Here is a 20468-nt window from a genome sequence, read left to right as displayed (position 1 = left end):
GCCCAAGAAGTAAAATCGGGAAATCGGTCTATATGGGGGCTATACCAAAATATGGACCGATATTCACCATTTTCAGCACACCTCTTTATTGTCCTAAAATACCTCTAGATTTCCAATTTCAGGTAAATTGATTAAAAACTGCGGTTTCTATAAGCCCAAGAAGTAAAATCGGGAGATCGGTCTATATGGGGGCTATACCAAAATATGGACCGATACTCACAATTTTTGGCACACGTATTTATGATCCTACTAGATTTCCAATTTCAGGTAAATTGAATAAAAACTGCGGTTTCTATAAGCCCAAGAAGTAAAATCGGGAGATCGGTCTATATGGGGGATATACCAAAACATGGACCGATACTCACCATTTTTGGCACACCTCTTTACGGTCATAAAATACCTCTAGATTTCAAATTTCAGGCAAATTGGATAAAAACTACGATTTCTATAAGCCCAAGACCCCAAATCGGGAGGTCGGTTTATATGGGGACTATATCAAAACCTGGACCGATATAGCCCGTCTTCGAACTTGACCTGCCTGCAGACAAAAGACGAGTTTGTGCAAAATTTCAGCTCGATTGCTTCATTATTGAAGACTGTAGCGTGTTTACAACAGACAGACAGACAGACAGACAGACAGACGGACAGACGGACAGACGGACATCGTTATATCGTCTTAGAATTTCTCCCTGATCAAGAATATATATACTTTATATAGTCGGAAATCGATATTTCGATGTGTTACAAACGGAATGACAAACTTATTATACCCCCGTCACCATTCTATGGTGGTGGGTATAACAAGTATTACGGGTATATATATATACCCAGCAAAAAAAGCGTCACCAAAAAAGTAATGCAAATGTTCTTTTTGGATCCGGAAGTGGTGCAAAACTGATGCAGAAGCGATGAATTTGCATCACTTCTTTAGGTGTGATCCGAATTCAATGTTTTGGTCGTAAATTAAAAAATTCTGTGATATTTTGTTAAATAAATAATTTTTATAATTTTTAATGGATTCCAGTGCTTGTCTGAAACGTTTGACTTCATATATTTTCAAATATTCACAATTTTTTATACCCACCACCATAGGATGGGGGTATATTAACTTTGTCATTCCGTTTGTAACACATCGAAATATTGCTCTAAGACCCCATAAAGTATATATATTCTGGGTCGTGGTGAAATTCTGAGCCGATCTGAGCATGTCCGTCCGTCCGTCTGTTGAAATCACGCTAACTTCCGAACGAAACAAGCTATCGACTTGAAACTTGGCACAAGTAGTTGTTATTGATGTAGGTCGGATGGTATTGCAAATGGGCCATATCGGTCCACTTTTACGTATAGCCCCCATATAAACGGACCCCCAAATTTGGCTTGCGATTGCTCTAAGAGAAGCAAATTCCATCCGATACGGCTGAAAACTGGTACATGGTGTTAGTATATGGTCTCTAACAACCATGCAAAAATTGGTCCATATCGGTCCACTTTTACGTATAGCCCCCATATAAACGGACCCCCAAATTTGGCTTGCGATTGCTCTAAGAGAAGCAAATTTCATCCAATCCGGCTGAAATTTGGTATATGGTGTTAGTATATGGTCTTTAACAACCATGCAAAAATTGTCCATAATTACATACAGCCCCCATATAAACGGACCCCCAAATTTGGCTTGCGATTGCTCTAAGAGAAGCAAATTTCATCCAATCCGGCTGAAATTTGGTACATGGTGTTAGTATATGGTCTTTAACAACCATGCAAAAATTGGTCCATATCGGTCAATAATTACATACAGCCCCCATATAAACCGATCCCCCGATTTGACTTGCGGAGCCTCTAAGAGAACTAAATTTCATCCGATTCGGCTGAAATTTGGTACATGGTGTTAGTATATGGTCTCTAACAACCATGCAAAAATTGGTCCACATCGGTCCATAATTATATATAGCCCCTATATAAACCGATCCCCCGATTTGCTTGCGGAGCCTCTAAGAGAAGCAAATTTCATCCGATCCGGCTGAAATTTGGAACATGGTGTTGGTATATGTTCTCTAATGACCATGCAGAAATTGATCCACATCCGCCCATAATTATATATAGCCCCTATATAAACCGATCCCCAGATTTGACCTCCGCAGCCTCTTAGAGGAGCAAAAGTCATCCGATCCGATTGAAATTTGGTCCGTGGTGTTAGTATATGGTCTCTAACAACCATGCAAGAATTGGTCCATATCGGTCCATAATTATATACAGCCCCCATATAAATCGATCCCCAGATTTGTCTTGGAGGAGCAAAATTCATCCGATCCGGTTGAAATTTGGAACGTAGGGTTAGAATCTGGTCTCCAACAAACACGCAAGAATTGGTCCATATCGGTCCATAATTATATATAGCAGTTCTCCAGATTTGATCTCCAGAGCCTCTTGGAGGAGCAAAATTCATCCGATCCGGTTTAAATTTGCAACGTGGTGTTAGTATAAGGCCGCTAATAACCATGCCAAAATTGGTCCATATCGGTCTATAGTTATATATAGGCGATCCCCAATCACACAAAAATTAGTCCTTATCGGTTCACAATCATGGTTGCCACTCGAGCCAAAAAGAATCTACCAAAATTTTATTTTTATAGAAAACATTGTCGAAATGTTATTTCTATAGAAAATTTTGTCAAAATTTTATTTCTATAGAACATTTTGTCAAAATTTTATTTCTATAGAAAATTTTGTCAAAATTTTATTTCTACAGAAAATTTTGTCAGAATTTTATTTCTATAGAAAATTGTATCCAAATTTTATTTGTATAGAAAATTTTTTCCAACTTTTACTTCTATAGAAAATGTTGTCAAAATTTTATTTTGTCAAAATTTTATTTCTATAGAAACTTTAAACTTAATTATATACGTATTTAATCGGCCTTTTTTAGTTTAATATATACCACATATGGACTATGTGGTATATATTACGGTATTAGGAAGTTTTAAGATACCTTGCCATCGGCAAGTGTTACCGCAACCCAAGTAATTCGATTGTGGGTGACAGTCTTCAGTAAAAGTTTCTACGCAATCCATGGTTTAGCATTTTTTTCGACAAAATTTAAATAAATTGTACCATTTTATGAATTCTTAAACTGTTTTTAACCAATTTGAAACAAAACAAGTATATACGGCCGTAAGTTCGGCCAGGCCGAAGCTTATGTACCCTCCATCATGGATTGCGTAAAAACTTCTACTGAAGACTGTCATCCACAATCGAATTACTTGGGTTGCGGTAACACTTGCCGATGGCAAGGTATCTTAAAACTTCCTAACACCGCCTTCTAAATTGCAAGGTAGTCCATACGTGGTATATATTAAACTAAACAAGTATATACGGCCGTAAGTTCGGCCAGGCCGAAGCTTATGTACCCTCCACCATGGATTGCGTAAAAACTTCTACTGAAGACTGCCATCCACTATCGAAATATTTGGGTTGCGGTAACCCTTGCCGATGGCAAGGTATCTTAAAACTTCCTAACACCGCCTTTTAAATTGCAAGGTAGTCCATACGTTATATATATTAAACTAAAATAGGCCTATCAAATACGTATATAATTAAGTTTTACAAAAAATTTTATAGAAATAAAATTTTGACAAAATAAAATTTTGACAATAAAGGGTGATACGGTCAAAATTTGGTCTCTCTCCGAGATGCCGCAAATAAGCTGGGTATATCGTCTACAACCGTGTATCGAGCCAAAAAACGAGCCGGACTATCGACTTACAAGAAGGTAGTGACTCCAAATCGCGATAATAAACAAAATACGACGGCCAAAGCGCGATCCGGGAGGCTGTACACGACGATGCTGACGAAGTTTGACTGCGTGGTAATGCACGACGAAACCTACGTCAAAGCCGACTACAAGCAGCTTCCGGGACAGGAGTTTTATACAGCAAAAGGAAGGGGAAAGGTAGCAGATATTTTCAAGCACATAAAACTGTCAAAGTTCGCAAAGAAATATCTGGTTTGGCAAGCCATCTGTACCTGTGGCTTGAAAAGCAGCATTTTCATAGCTTCCGGGACTGTCAACCAAGAAATTTACGTGAAAGAGTGTTTGAATAAACGTCTGCTGCCTTTCCTGAAGAAACACGGTTGTTCCGTACTGTTTTGGCCGGATTTGGCATCTTGCCATTACGGTAAAAAGGCCATGGAGTGGTACGCCGCCAACAACGTGCAGGTGGTTCCCAAGGACAAGAACCCTCCCAACACGCCAGAGCTCCGCCCAATTGAGAAATACTGGGCTATTGTCAAGCGGAACCTAAAGAAGACCAAAAAAACTGCTAAGGACGAGCAGCAGTTCAAGGCAAACTGGCTTTCTGCGGCGAAGAAGGTGGACAAGGTGGCTGTACACGATCTGGTGGCAGGTGTCAAGCGTGAGGCCCGGCAATTCGGATTTGGTAAAGCGAAAGCCTAACTGAATATTTTTCCTGAATTTTATACTAATTGAACTTGAAAAAGAAATTTAATTTGATTTTTTAAATAAACGATTTCACCGATTTACACACGTTTTCCCTTGACCAAATTTTGACAGTATCACCCTGTATTTTCTATAGAAGTAAAATTTGGACAAAATTTTCTATAGAAGTAAAATTTGGACAAAATTTTCTATAGAAGTAAAATTTGGACAAAATTTTCTATAGAAATAAAATTTTCACAAAATTTTCTATAGAAATAAAATTTTGACAAAATTTTCTATAGAAATAAAATTTTGACAAAATTTTTTTATAGAAATAAAATTTTGACAAAATTTTCTATAGAAATAAAATTTTGGTAGATTATTTTTGGCTCGAGTGGCAGCCATGATTATGAACCGATATGGATCAATTTTTGTGTGATTGGGGATCGGCTATATATAATATACGGAGATGAAATCAGATCGGATGAAATATGCTTCTCTTAGAGCTCCGCAAGCAAAATCTGTGAATCGGTTAATATGGGGGCTATATATAATTATGGACCGATATGGACCAATTTTTGCATGGTTGTTAGATACCATATTCTAACACCACGTAACAAATTTCAATTTTCAATGTTTTTTTTTAAGTTTTTTTATTAGTTTTCTTTTTTTGTAAAATTTAATTGTCCAAAATCTGCTCTTAAAATAGCCTGATTGCGTTATTTCTAATACTTGTCCACAAGGGCTGCATCGGAAGTAGAAAAAAATCATTGGGGGATCCCAAGATGCGCTTTAGAAGAAATGTTTGTGCACTTGTCAAAAAGGACTGCATCGGAAGTGGAAAAAAATCATTGGGGGATTCCAAGATGCGCTCTAGAAGAAATTTTTGTGGACTAGTCCAAAAGGACTGCATCAGAAGTTGCAAAAACTCGATGGGGGATTCTGGGATGGGCTTTAAAAGGAATGTTTGTGGAACAACTTCCAATTTTTTTGCTGGGTATGGACAGATATGTCCCAATTTTTGCAAGGTTATTAGAGACCATATGCTAACACCACGTACCAAATTTCAACCACATAAGATGCAATTCGCTTCTCTATGAGGCTCCGCAAGCCAAATCTGGGGATCGGTTTGTATGGGGGCTATACGTAAAAGTGGTCCGATATGGCCCATTTGCAATATCCATCCGACCTACATCAATAAAAACTACTTGTGCTAAGTTTCAAGTCGTTAGCTTTATGGAGCAATATTTCGATGTGTTACGATGGTGGAGGGTATAAAAATGGGAGCTATATCAAAATCTGCACCAATAAACCCCAACTTCGAACTTAACCTGGCTACAGACAAAAGACGGGTTTGTGTAAAATTTCAGCACAATAGCTTTATTATTGATTACAACAGACAGATAGACAGACGGACATCGTTATATCATCTTAGAATTTCTCCCCGATCAGGAATATATCAGGGACCGTAAATAACTGTTATTCAGAAAATTTAAACTCAAAAACTCTTCATGTTAGAGTCAACTGTCATATACCAATAGATTCATCTCGGAAAGCTCATTCAGAATCGATGGCGATATTAAAAAATGCTCTCAACTCCAAAGTTAACGGTTATTTTTTAACGTCAAAATAAAGGTCATAAATAAATCTCTTCTTATGAGTTTTATTTTTTCCTTCAGAAAATAATTCTCTTTTTTGGAGTTTTATTTTTTTCTTCGGAACGCAGGTCGCTCGTTACAAATTTAGGAGCAGAGAATGCTCTTTCACCGCTTACTTGGGTAGCAGGCTCCTTCGCTATGATGCACTGAAGATGCGGTTGCCACTCGTGCCAAAAATAATCTACCAAAATTTTAAGAAAAGTTTATCAAAAGTCTACCAACTTAAAAAAATATTATTTTGATGTTGTTGATCAAATTTTTGTGGTTAGTATAAAAAAAATGTTTTATTCGAAACAAATGTTTTGTGTTGAATATATTTGTATAGAAAATTTTGTCAAAATTTTGTTTCTATAGAAAATTTTTTCAACATTTTATTTCTATAGAGAATTTTGTCAACATTTTATTTCTATAGAAAATTTTGTCAAAATTTTATTTCTATAGAAAATTTTGTCAAAATTTTATTTCCAAAGAAAATTTTGTCAACATTTTTATACCCTCCACCATAAGATGGGGGTATATTAACTTTTTCATTCCATTTGTAACACATCGAAATATTGCTCTAAGACCCCATAAAGTATATATATTCTGGGTCGTGGTGAAATTCTGAGTCGATCTAAGCATGTCCGTCCGTCCGTCTGTCTGTTGAAATCACGCTAACTTCCGAACGAAACAAGCTATCGACTTGAAACTTGGCACAAGTAGTTGTTATTGATGTAGGTCGGATGGTATTGAAAATGGGCCATATCGGTCCACTTTTACGTATAGCCCCCATATAAAGGGACCCTCAGATTTGGTTTGTGGAGCCTCTAACGGAAGCATATTTCATCCGATCCGGCTGAAATTTGGTACATGGTGTTGGTATATGGTCTCTAACAACCATGCAAAAATTGGTTCACATCGGTCCATAATTATATATAGCCCCCATATAAACTGATCCCCAGATTTGGGTTGCGAAGTCTCCAAGAGAAGAAAATTTCATCCAATCCGGTTATAATTTGGAACATGGTGTTAGCATATGATCTTTAATAACCGTGCCAGAATTAGTCCATATCGGTCCATAATTATATATAGCCCCCATATAAAACGTTCTCCAGATTTGACCTCCGGCGCCTCTTGGAGGAGGAAAATTCATTCGATCCGGTTCAAATTTGGAACGTGGTGTTAGTATATGGCCGCTAACAACCATACCAAAATTGGTCCATATCGGTCTATAGTTATATATGGCCGATCTCCAATCATCATGGTTGCCACTCGAGCCAAAAATAATCTACCAAAATTTTATTTCTATAGAAAATTTGTTAAAATTTTATTCGGTTCATAATCAAATTTTCATCATTGTCAAAATGTTATTTCTGTAGAAAATTTTGTCAAAATTTTATTTCTATAGAAAATTTTGTTAAAATTTTATTCGGTTCATAATCATGGTTGCCACTCGAGCCACAAATAATCTACCAATATTTTATTTTATTTCTGTAGAAATTTTTGTCAAAATTTTCTTCTATAGAAAATTTTATCAAAATTTTATTTCTATAGGAAATTTTGTGGAAATTTTATTTCTCTAGAAAATTTGGTCAAAATTTTATGCCTATAGAAAATTTTGTCAAACTGAATTAAATACGTATTTGATCGATCTTTTTTGATTTAATATATACCACGTATGGACTTACATACAATTTAGAATACGGTGTTAGGAGGTTTTAAGATACCCAGCCATCGGCAAGCGTTACCGCAACTTAAGTAATTAGATTGTGGATGGCAGTGTTAGAAGAAGTTTCTACGCAATCCATGGTGGAGGGTACACAAGCTTCGGCCTGACCGAACTTACGGCCGTATATACTTGTCTTATATAGAAAATTTTGTCACAATTTTATTTCTATAGAGAACTTTGTCAAAATTTTATTTCTATAGAAAATTTTGTCAAAATTTTATTTCTAAAGAAAAATTTGTCAACATTTTCTTTATATAGAAAATTTTGTAACAATTTTATTTCTATAGAAAATTTTGTCAACATTATCTTTATATAGAAAATTTTGTCAACATTTTATTTCTATAGAAAATTTTGTCAACATTTTCTTTATATAGAAAATTTTGTCACAATTTTATTTCTATAGAAAAATTTGTCAAAATATTATTTCTATAGAAAATTTTTTCAAAATTTTATTTCTATAGAAAATTTTTTCAAAATTTTATTTCTATAGAAAATTTTGTCAAAATTTTATTTTTATAGAAAATTTTGTCAATTTTTTTTTATAGAAAATTTTGTCAAAATTTTATTTTTATAGAAAATTTTGTCACAATTTTTTTCTTAATTCGGCCGTATTTACTTCTTTCTGTGTAGAATGAAGCCGCAATTTCAATGAAATTGGTAATGTTTGACATATTTAATAATTCGAAAAATGGTCTTTTGAAAATTTTAAAGAATTCTAAAAAAATCAGCAATCTTGCTACTACGCCCATGAAATTTCTACTTTGCTTGCTGGCATAATGCAAATTGAATTTCTTACAAAAGTTTAAGAAATTCCATATTAAAAAGTAAAGTTGAAAGATTGGTGAGACACCGGCATATAGCCTGCCACACTCCCTCTCCCAAACCACCCACCCCCTCATCGATGATAATCAATATGATTATGAATTGATTCAGCATCCTTAGCTTGGATGGCTGACTCAATGAATGATGCACATTGATATTCTGTTTGATGGGTGGTTGTGAATCAGTGCATCTCAATAGGCCAACCAGGACTTTGGATGGCAAATGCAAACATTAACTTTATTTCCGCCTTTTTACGATGATTAAAAAATCTTCATTTGGTTTTCTCATATTTCCAGGCCTCCGTCGTTTCCCTCGTGCTCTTTCTGTTCCTTTGTGATTTACAACAAAAAACAAAACTGAATAATAAAAGATTTCATAGCTTGCTCTTAAGTCAATAAAAGAACAATTGGCGGGTGTGCAACATTGAAAGGACCATAGTGAAATTATTGGAAAATACCCTTTTCCGGATTACTGAATATCTTACAACGATTGCCAGCTTCCTGGGCGGTCTTTTGAGGTGGTAATAAATGCAACGTCTGTCCAACGAACACAAAGGGAATTCCAAAATAGTGAAATGTTGTAGGCTTTTAATGGCGTAATGTTGTCCAACATTGCCGTGGCAATAATGACAAATGACACCTACAATTCATGCAATGAGGCAGATATTTGGTGGCATAAATTAAATTGTTTTCGATATGGACAATGAAGAACAAAGAGAATAATGGATAAATAATAACGGTGTCCCTGTTTGTAATGGAAAAATCCCATATATCCTACATCATGAATAATATTTTAAGTGAATCTCAATTTAAGTTTCAAAATTTTATTTCTATTGAAAATTTCAACATTTTACCTCTATAGAAAATTTTATTTCTGTACAAAATTTTGTCAAAATTTTATTTCTGTAGAAAATTTTGTCACAATTTTAGTTCTGTAGAACATTTTTTAAAAATTGTACTTCTATAGAAAATTTGTCAAAATTTTATTTCTATAGAAGATTTTGTCAAAATTTTACTTCTATAGAAAATTTGTCAAAATTTTATTTCTATAGAAAATTTTGTAACAAGTTGTAGAAAAGTTTTATTTCTGTAGAAAATTTTGTCAAAATTTTATTTCTGTAGAAAATTTTGTCAGTTTTAGTTCAATAGAAAATTGTGTCAAAATTTTACTTCTTTAAAAAATTTGTCAAAATTTTATTTCTATAGAAGATTTTGTTAAAATTTTACTTCTATAGAAAATTTGTCAAAATTTTATTTCTATAGAAAATTTCGTCAAAATTCTATTTCTATAGAAAAGTTTGTCAAAATTTTATTTTTAAGAAAATTTTATCAATTTTTTTAAAAATTTAATTTTTTAAAAATTTAATTTAGAAAAATTTGTCAAAATTTTGTTCCTATAAAATATAATATCAAAATTCTATATCTATAAATTATATTATGTATCTATATAAAATTTTATTTCTTTAGAAAATTTTTTCAAATTTTTATTTCTACAGAAAATCTTGTCAAAATTTTATTTCTACAGAAAATTTTGTCAAAATTTTATTTTTATAGAATATTTTGTCGAAATTTTATTTCTATAGAAAGTTTTGTCAAAATTTTATTTCTATAGAAAATTTGTCAAAATTTTATTTTTATAGAATATTTTGTCAAAATTTTATTTCTATAGAAAGTTTTGTCAAAATTTTATTTCTATATAAATTTTTGTCATAATTTTATTTCTATATTCCATAGAAATGTTTTATTTCCATAGAAAATTTGTCAAAATTTTATTTCTATAGAAAATTTTGTCAAAATTCTATTTCTATAGAAAAGTTTGTCAAAATCTTATTTTTATGAAAGTTTTATCAATTTTTTTAAAAATTTAATTTAATTTAGAAAGATTTGTCAAAATTTTGTTTCTATAAAATATAATATCACAATTCTATGTCTATAAAATTATATTATATATCTATATAAAATTTTATTTCTTTAGAAAATTTTTTCAAATTTTTATGTCTACAGAAAATCTCGTAAAAATTTTATTAGTATAGAATATTTTGTCAAAATTTTATTTCTATAGAAAATTTTATCAAATTTTTATTTCTACAGAAAATCTTGTCAAAATTTTATTTTTATAAAAAAATTTGTCAAAATTTTTTTTCTATAGAAAATTTTGTCGAAATTTTATTTCTATAGAAAGTTTTATCAAAATTTTATTTCTATATAAATCTTTGTCATAATTTTATTTCTATATTCCATAGAAATGTTTTATTTCCCTAGAAATTTTGTCTAAATTTTATTTCTATAGAAAATTTTGTAAAAATTTAATTTCCATAGAAAATTTTGTCAAAATTTTGTTCCTATAAAATATAATAACAAAATTCTATATCTATAAAATTATATTATGTATCTATATAAAATTTTATTTCTTTAGAAAATTTTTTCAAATTTTTATTTCTACAGAAAATCTTGTCAAAATCTTATTAGTATAGAAAATGTTATCAAAATTTTATTTCTATAGAAAATTTTGTCAAAATTTTATTTTTATAGAATATTTTGTCAAAATTTTATTTCTATAGAAAAGTTTGTCAAAATTGTATTTCTATAGAAAATTTTGTCAAAATTTTATTTTTATAGAATATTTTGTCAAAATTTTATTTCTATAGAAAGTTTTGTCAAAATTTTATTTCTGTATAAATTTTTGTCATAATTTTATTTCTATATTCCATAGAAATGTTTTATTTCCATAGAAAATTTGTCAAAATTTTATTTCTATAGAAAATTTTGTCAAAATTCTATTTCTATAGAAAAGTTTGTCAAAATTTTATTTTTATTAAAATTTTATCAATTTTTTTTTTTTAAATTTAATTTAATTTAAAAAAATTTGCCAAAATTTTGTTCCTATAAAATATAATATCAAAATTCTATGTCTATAAAATTATATTATATATCTATATAAAATTTAATTTCTTAAGAAAATTTTTTCAAATTTTTATTTCTACAGAAAATCTCGTAAAAATTTTATTAGTATAGAAAATTTTGTCAAAATTTTATTTCTATAGAAATTTTTTTCAAATTTTTATTTCTACAGAAAATCTTGTCAAAATTTTATTTCTATAAAAAATTTTGTCAAAATTTTATTTCTATAGAAAATTTTGTCGAAATTTTATTTTTATAGAAAGTTTTGTCAAAATTTTATTTCTATACAAATCTTTGTCATAATTTTATTTCTATATTCCATAGAAATGTTTTATATCCATAGAAATTTTGTCAAAATTTTATTTCTATAGAAAATTTTGTAAAAAATTAATTTCCATAGAAAATTTTGTCAAAATTTTGTTCCTATAAAATATAATATCAAAATTCTATATCTATAAAATTATATTATGTATCTATATAAAATTTTATTTCTTTAGAAATTTTTTTCAAATTTTTATTTCTACAGAAAATCTTGTCAAAATTTTATTTCTATAGAAAATTTCGTCAAAATTCTATTTCTATAGAAAAGTTTGTCAAAATTGTATTTCTATAGAAAATTTTGTCAAAATTCTATTTCTATAGAAAAGTTTGTCAAAATTGTATTTCTATAGAAAATTTTGTCAAAATTCTATTTCTATAGAAAAGTTTGTCAAAATTGTATTTCTATAGAAAATTTTGTCAACATTTTATTTCTGTAGAAAATATTATCAAAATTTTATTTCTGTAGAAAATTTTATTTTTGTCACAATTATATTTCTACAGGAAATCTTGCCAAAATTTTATTTCTACAGAAAATCTTGCCAAAATTTTATTTCTACAGAAAATCTTGCCAAAATTTTATTTCTACAGAAAATCTTGCCAAGATTTTATTTCGATAGAAACTTTTCTCAAAATTTTATTTCTATAGAAAATTTTGTAAAAAATTAATTTCCATAGAAAATTTTGTCAAAATTTTGTTCCTATAAAATATAATATCAAAATTCTATATCTATAAAATTATATTATGTATCCATATAAAATTTTATTTCATGGTATTAAATGATCGACGAATAAAAGTGCGTGAAATTGCTAATATCGCAGACATCTCATATGATCGAGTCCATTTAATTTTGCATGAAGAACCACAGACGAAAAAGCTTTCTGCAAGGTGGGTGCCGCATTTGTTAACAGTCGATCAAAAACGCATAAGAATGAACATTTCTCAAGCTTGTGTGGATCGTTTTAAGCGAAATAAAATGGATTTTAAGCATCGTTTCATAACTATTGATGAGACATGGATCCACCACACAATACATCAGAGACAAAAGAACAATCCAAACAATGGACAGAAGCTGGAGGAAGTGCCCCAAAGAAGGCAAAAACAATTCAAACAGCTGGTAAGGTTATGGCAACGGTTTTTTGGGACTCCAAAGGTATTTTATTGATTGACTATCTGCAAAAGGATAAAACAATAACATAAATTCAGAGTACAGAGTCCGGCCATGCCGAATCTTATGTACCTTCCACCATGGATTGAGTAGAAACTTCTACGAAAGACTGCCATCCACAATCGAAATAATTGGGTTGTGGTATCTTAAAACTTCTTAACATCGTTTTCTAAATTGTGAGTTAGTCCATACGTGGTATATATTACACAAAAAAAGATATGTATAGGTAAGTCTACAAATAATTACGAATCGATATAGACTTTTGCACGGTACGTAGAGAGCCGGAATTGAAAAAGGGGGAAATTATGAACTTGATATGGACCAATTTTTGTGTGATTAGGGATCGATTTATCTGAGGGCTATATATAACTATAGACCGATATGGACCTAGTTAGGCATGGTTATTAACGGCTATATACTAGCACAATGTACCAAATTTCAAGGGACTCGAATGAAATTTGCTCCTCCAAGTGGCTCCAAAACCAAATTTCGGGATCGATTTATATGGGGGCTATATATGATTATGGACTGATATGAACCACTTTTGGCATGGTTGTTAAATATCATATACTACCACCACGTACTAAATTTCAACCAGATCGGATGAATTTTGCTTCTCCAAAAGGCACCGGAGGTAAAATCTGGGGATAGGTTTATATGGGGGCTATATATAATTATGGACCGATTTCGACCAATTTTTGCATTGGTGTTTGAGGCCATATATTAACGCCACGTACCAAATTTCAACTGAATCAGAAGAATTTTGGCCTTCCAAGAGGTTCCGGAGGTCAAATCTGGTGATCGGTTTATATGGGGGTTATACATAAATATGGTCATATACTAACACCATGTACCAAATTTTAGCCAGGTCGGATGAAATTTGCTTCTCTTAGAGGCTTCGAAGCCAAATCGGCGGATCGGTTTATATGGGGGCTATATAAAGGGTGATTTGTTAAGAGCTTGATAACTTTTTTTAAAAAAAAAACGCATAAAATTTGCAAAATCTCATCGGTTCTTTATTTGAAACGTTAGATTGGTCCATGACATTTACTTTTTGAAGATAATTTCATTTAAATGTTGACCGCGGCTGCGTCTTAGGTGGTCCATTCGGAAAGTCCAATTTTGGGCAACTTTTTCGAGCATTTCGGCCGGAATAGCCCGAATTTCTTCGGAAATGTTGTCTTCCAAAGCTGGAATAGTTGCTGGCTTATTTCTGTAGACTTTAGACTTGACGTAGCCCCACAAAAAATAGTCTAAAGGCGTCAAATCGCATGATCTTGGTGGCCAACTTACCGGTCCATTTCTTGAGATGAATTGTTCTCCGAAGTTTTCCCTCAAAATGGCCATAGAATCGCGAGCTGTGTGGCATGTAGCGCCATCTTGTTGAAACCACATGTCAACCAAGTTCAGTTCTTCCATTTTTGGCAACAAAAAGTTTGTTAGCATCGAACGATAGCGATCGCCATTCACCGTAACGTTGCGTCCAACAGCATCTTTGAAAAAATACGGTCCAATGATTCCACCAGCGTACAAACCACACCAAACAGTGCATTTTTCGGGATGCATGGGCAGTTCTTGAACGGCTTCTGGTTGTTCTTCACTCCAAATGCGGCAATTTTGCTTATTTACGTAGCCATTCAACCAGAAATGAGCCTCATCGCTGAACAAAATTTGTCGATAAAAAAGCGGATTTTCTGCCACTGATTTTGGTAATAAAATTCAATGATTTGCAAGCGTTGCTCGTTAGTAAGTCTATTCATGATGAAATGTCAAAGCATACTGAGCATCTTTCTCTTTGACACCATGTCTGAAATCCCACGTGATCTGTCAAATACTAATGCATGAAAATCCTAACCTCAAAAGAATCACCCTTTATAATTATGAACCGATGTGGACCAATTTTGCATGGTCATTAGAGACCATATAGAAACACCATGTACTAAATTTCAGCCGGATCGGATGAAATTTGCTTCTCTTAGAGGCTCCGCAAGCCAAATCGGGGGATCGGGTTATATGGAGGCTATATATAATTATGGACCGATAGGGACCAATTTTTGCATGGTTGTTAGAGACCATATACTAACACCATGTACAAGATTTCAGCCGGATCGGATGAAATTTGTTTCTCTTAGAGGATCGGCAAGCCAAATTTGGGGGTCCGTTTATATGGGGGCTATACGTAAAAGTGGACCGATATGGCCCATTTGCAATACCATCCAACCTACATCAATAACAACCACTTGTGGCAAGTTTCAAGTAGGTAGCTTGTTTCGTTCGGAAGTTAGCGTTATTTCAACAGACGGACGGACGGACGGACATGCTCAGATCGACTCAGAATTTCACCAGGACCCAGAATATATATACTTTATGGGGTCTTAGAGCAATATTTCGATGTGTTACAAACGGAATGGCAAAGTTAATACACTCCTATCCTACGGTGGAGGGTATACACAAATTTTGAAAAACTAACTATTCTCTTTCCTTGATAGGCTAAGAAGTTTCCGAACCGCCCTCGTATTCTCCGCTTCTTTGGCTCGGAATCAATACCAATTTTTTTTAAAGTAAAAACAACATCTTTGGAACCGGGCATGCTTTTTTTGAGTGTGGGATCCGTGGTCTGAGATCAATATTTCTACGCGTTACAAACGCAGTGACAAAGTGTGATATTATGTGAAAGCATATAAAGGGTGATTTGTTAAGAGCTTGATAACTTTTTTTTTTAAAAAAACGCATAAAATTTGCAAAATCTCATCGGTTCTTTATTTGAAACGTTAGATTGGTCCATGACATTTACTTTTTGAAGATAATTTCATTTAAATGTTGACCGCGGCTGCGTCTTAGGTGGTCCATTCGGAAAGTCCAATTTTGGGCAACTTTTTCGAGCATTTCGGCCGGAATAGCCCGAATTTCTTCGGAAATGTTGTCTTCCAAAGCTGGAATAGTTGCTGGCTTATTTCTGTAGACTTTAGACTTGACGTAGCCCCACAAAAAATAGTCTAAAGGCGTCAAATCGCATGATCTTGGTGGCCAACTTACCGGTCCATTTCTTGAGATGAATTGTTCTCCGAAGTTTTCCCTCAAAATGGCCATAGAATCGCGAGCTGTGTGGCATGTAGCGCCATCTTGTTGAAACCACATGTCAACCAAGTTCAGTTCTTCCATTTTTGGCAACAAAAAGTTTGTTAGCATCGAACGATAGCGATCGCCATTCACCGTAACGTTGCGTCCAACAGCATCTTTGAAAAAATACGGTCCAATGATTCCACCAGCGTACAAACCACACCAAACAGTGCATTTTTCGGGATGCATGGGCAGTTCTTGAACGGCTTCTGGTTGCTCTTCACTCCAAATGCGGCAATTTTGCTTATTTACGTAGCCATTCAACCAGAAATGAGCCTCATCGCTGAACAAAATTTGTCGATAAAAAAGCGGATTTTCTGCCAACTTTTCTAGGGCCCATTCACTGAAAATTCGACGTTGTGGCAGATCGTTCGTCTATTCATGATGAAATGTCAAAGCATACTGAGCATCTTTCTCTTTGACACCATGTCTGAAATCCCACGTGATCTGTCAAATACTAATGCATGAAAATCCTAACCTCAAAAGAATCACCCTTTATATAGAGAGCTCTAATGCTTGATTTCATACACAAAAGTGCGGTATTGACATGTTTTTCAAACGCTTGCGTTTACTTCACAATAAAGCATACGCCATATATATATAGATATGAACTATAAATAAAAACTATATTTAAAATCTCCAATAATTCAAACTGTTTTCACAGTCCACAGTATAGGCCAAGTTGAATTCAAATGTTTATGTATTTCATACACAAAATATTAGAGACACAAACCTCTTGTAATATTTCACCATAACTGCAATAATTTTTTAAATGTGTGTTGAATAACTTTATTGAACCCACCATTACAGCATGGTGGTATAAAAAGTTTACTATTCCGTAACATATCGAAATATCGATTTCCGCGTATATATAAATTACAAGTGAACAGGGACCCGCCATCATTTTTTATATGGGGTATAAAGGGTGATACGGTCAAAATTTGGTCAATATAAACTTGACGTATTTCTTTCAATTTTGCATTTAAAAAACCTGAACACCCCTCATTTTGAAGGTGTGTGTGTGTAGAATGTTGCTCCTATTTTGATTTTGGAATTCACTCTTCAGTTGTCAAAATGCCGTCCAAGCAAGAAGAGCAGCGTATCAAAATTTTGCTCGCGCATCGCGAAAATCCGAGCTACTCGCACGCAAAGCTGGCAAAATCGCTAAAAGTTGCCAAATCAACCGTTACAAATGTAATTAAAGTGTTTGGGGAACGTTTGTCGACAGCCAGGAAGTCTGGATCGGGGGGAAATCGAAAACCGGAAGGCGCTGAGACGACAAAGAGAGTTGCCGGTAGTTTCAAGCGAAACCCTAACCTCTCTCTCCGAGATGCCGCAAATAAGCTGGGTGTATCGTCTACAACCGTGCATCGAGCCAAAAAACGAGCCGGACTATCGACTTACAAGAAGGTAGTGACTCCAAATCGCGATGATAAACAAAATACAACGGCCAAAGCGCGATCCCGGAGGCTGTACACGACGATGCTGACGAAGTTTGACTGCGTGGTAATGGACGGCGAAACCTACGTCAAAGCCGACTACAAGCAGCTTCCGGGACAGGAAGGGGAAAGGTAGCAGATATTTTCAAGCACATAAAACTGTCAAAGTTCGCAAAGAAATATCTGGTTTGGCAAGCCATCTGTACCTGTGGCTTGAAAAGCAGCATTTTCATAGCTTCCGGGACTGTCAACCAAGAAATTTACGTGAAAGAGTGTTTGAATAAACGTCTGCTGCCTTTCCTGAAGAAACACGGTTGTTCCGTACTGTTTTGGCCGGATTTGGCATCTTGCCATTACGGTAAAAAGGCCATGGAGTGGTACGCAGCAGTTCAAGGCAAACTGGCTTTCTGAGGCGAAGAAGGTGGACAAGGTGGCTGTACAAAATCTGATGGCAGGTGTCAAGCGTGAGGCCCGGCAATTCGGATTTGGAAAAGCGAAAGCCTAACTGAATATTTTTCCTGAATTTTATACTAATTGAACTTGAAAAAGAAATTTAATTTGATTTTTTAAATAAACGATTTCACCGATTTACACGCGTTTTCCCTTGACCAAATTTTGACCGTATCACCCTTTACTAACTTTGTCATCATAAGTTCTGGTTCGTGGTGAAATTCTAAATCGTAACTTCTAAATGAAACAAGCTATCGGCTCAAGTAGTATTTGTTATTGATGTATTGCAACTGGACCATATCGATCTACTTTTAGATATAGCCCCCATCAGAGTATATTATTAGTTTTTATTATTAATTTTTAAATTTGGTCCGTCGGTCGGACCAAATGCAATTTGGTTGATTTTGGCCCATTTTGGTCAAATCGGTATTTTTTTCAATATTTTCTATAAAAAAAAATTTGTACAGAAATAAACTTTAAGAGAAATTGTATGGATACAAAATTATGCAAAAATTTTTATAGGAAGAAAATATTGTAAAAATTTTATATAGAATTAAAATGTTGCGATAACTTTCTATAGAAATAAAAGTTTGACAAATATTCTATAGAAATAAAATATTGACAAAATTTTCTACAAAACTAAAATTTTTCTGTAGAAATACAATTTTTGCTAAAGAAATGATATTTTGACAAAAAATTTCTATAGAAATGAAATTTTGACAAAATTTTCTATAGAAATGAAATTTTGAAAAAAATTTTACAAAATTTTCTATACAAATAAAATTTTGACAAAAAATTTCTATAGAAATAAAATTTTGGCTAAATTTTCTAAAGAAATTAAATTTTGAAAAAATTTTCTAGAGAAATGAAATTTTGAAAAAAAATTTGTATAGAAATAAAATCTTGACAAAAATTTTCTATAGAAATGAAATTTTGAAAAAATGTTTACCGGATTTTCTATAGAAATAAAATTTTGACTATAGAAATACAATTTTGACAAAATTTTCTATAGAAATAAAATGTTGACAAAATTTTCTATAGAAATAAAATCTTGACAAAAATTTTCTATAGAAATAAAATTTTGACAAAATTTTCTATAGAAATAAAATTTTGACATAATTTTCTATAGAAATAACATTTTGACAAAATTATCTATAGAAATAAAAGATTGACAAATTTTCTATAGAAATAAAATATTGACAAAATGTTCTACAAAACTAAAATTTTTCTGTAGAAATACAATTTTGGCTAAATTTTCTAAAGAAATGATATTTTGATAAAAAATTTCTATAGAAATGAAATTTTGACAAAATTTTCTATAGAAATTAAATTTTGAAAAAATTTACCAAATTTTCTATAGAATTAAAATTTAGACCAAATTTTCTATACAAATGAAATTTTGACAAAAAATTTCTATAGGAATAAAATTTTGCCTAAATTTTCTAAAGAAATTAAATTTTGAAAAAATTTTCTAGAGAAATGAAATTTTGACAAAAAATTTCTATAGAAATGAAATTTTGACAATTTCTATAGAAATGAAATTTTGACAAAATGTTCTACAAAACTAAAATTTTTCTGTAGAAATACAATTTTGGCTAAATTTTCTAAAGAAATGATATTTTGACAAAAAATTTCTATAGAAATGAAATTTTGACAAAATTTTCTATAGAAATTAAATTTTGAAAAAATGTTTACCAAATTTTCTATAGAAATAAAATTTAGACAAAATTTTCTATACAAATGAAATTTTGACAAAAAATTTCTATAGAAATAAAATTTTGGCTAAATTTTCTAAAGAAATTAAATTTTGAAAAAATTTTCTAGAGAAATGAAATTTTGACAAAAAATGTCTATAGAAATAAAATGTTGACAAAATTTTCTATAGAAATACAATTTTGTTGTTTTTGATTCCAGCTTAAAACCATGCATTGACTAAACTACAAATTAGAGGTGTGCACGTGAGTAATAGTTTATTCACGCACACTCACGACTGAAAAATCATACTCACGCACACTCACGCACGATATTTTTTGGTAGGACTCACGCACGAAAACGTCGTGATTCACGAAAAATACCGTGACTCACGAAAAATATCGTGACTCACGAAAAACATCGTGACTCACGAAAAACATTTACCTTACCGAAGTGTCTGAAAACCTGAGCATTATTCAAATCGAGGGTGTTATTAAACTCTTAACATCCCAGGTGTCACTAAAATTGTAACTGAATTTAACTCGTATGCGTTTTATGTTGGTGAGCAGGAATATATGAGTGTAATTCGTTACTCACGCACACTCACGAAGATATTACTTTCGTTACTCACGCTCACGCACGATATTTTGGTTAGTTAATCACGCTCACGCACACTCACGCGGTTGTCATGAATCACGAAAATTTTCGTGAGTCACGACAATTACGTGTCACGTGCACACCTCTACTACAAATGTAGCTT

At 32.4% G+C, this 20468-nt stretch overlaps 1 protein-coding gene across 2 annotated transcripts in view; it reads left to right on the top strand.

Moving 5' to 3' along the window:
• LOC142232652 (uncharacterized) overlaps positions 1 to 20468 on the top strand; it is an 89075-nt gene that overhangs the window by 52690 nt on the left and 15917 nt on the right. Inside the window, exon 2 of one of the 2 annotated variants that reach the window (XM_075303294.1) lies at positions 8917 to 9137. The exons of the other annotated variant lie outside the window; for it this stretch is intronic. The gene's annotated coding sequence lies outside the window, so the exon portion shown is untranslated. The remainder of the gene's footprint in view (positions 1 to 8916; positions 9138 to 20468) is intronic. 2 annotated transcript variants of the gene reach the window in all.

The sequence above is a fragment of the Haematobia irritans genome, chromosome 4 (assembly GCF_050003625.1).
Source record: "Haematobia irritans isolate KBUSLIRL chromosome 4, ASM5000362v1, whole genome shotgun sequence".
In the NCBI taxonomy this organism is placed as follows: domain Eukaryota; kingdom Metazoa; phylum Arthropoda; class Insecta; order Diptera; family Muscidae; genus Haematobia; species Haematobia irritans.
Note: the sequence above shows the minus strand (reverse complement) of the source record. Positions and strands in the feature narration are given on the sequence as shown.